This window comes from Etheostoma spectabile, chromosome 6 (genome assembly GCF_008692095.1).
Source record: "Etheostoma spectabile isolate EspeVRDwgs_2016 chromosome 6, UIUC_Espe_1.0, whole genome shotgun sequence".
In the NCBI taxonomy this organism is placed as follows: Eukaryota; Metazoa; Chordata; class Actinopteri; order Perciformes; family Percidae; genus Etheostoma; species Etheostoma spectabile.
In genome coordinates, this window is record NC_045738.1 from 31,452,798 (window position 1) to 31,453,386 (window position 589).

The following is a 589-nucleotide window of genomic DNA, read 5'->3' on the forward strand; positions in this document are numbered from 1 at the left end:
CCCAGACATTGTGTGGTGTGTCATGGTAGCTAACTCTTGTACTTCAACCTCACTCCCTACATTACTGTTTGTACCCCTTCCTACGGCCCTCCCAATACACCAATAATCCTGTTGTTCTCACGTCACTGAAAATCTGGAAACAGTTCAGGAATAACTATGGATTAAAATCCCCTTCTGTCCTCATCCCCATATGCAACAACCATCTGTTTTTACCCTCCAGCATAGACAAAACATTTACACGTTGGAAGACAATGGGCCTGGTCTCTTTTAGTAACCTTTACTTAGATGAGACCTTTGGAAATATGGCCAACCTTCCTGCAAAATTTGGGACTCCAAAAGTGGACTTATTCAGATATTTCCAGTTGCGCAATTTTACCAAAACACAATTCACCTCATTTCCTGCATTACCTGAAAAAAACTCTGTTTGAAAGTATCATGTCCTCCTCAGCATCACAAAATAACATCTCTTCAATCTATGGTCTCCTTTCATTGCAACTCTCCCCTCCTTCAGGGCTTAGGGATGTTTGGGGAAGGGAGCTTTGGTCTCGCACTAGATGGACCGGTGGAGAGAAGTTTTACTCAGAATTCA

The 589-nt window shown here is 42.6% G+C and overlaps 1 protein-coding gene across 2 annotated transcripts in view; it reads left to right on the forward strand.

The window, feature by feature from the left end:
* The window catches only part of LOC116691601 (cytochrome b5 reductase 4), a 28,072-nt gene that overhangs the window by 23,299 nt on the left and 4,184 nt on the right, over window positions 1–589 (forward strand). The gene's annotated exons all lie outside the window — the stretch shown is intronic.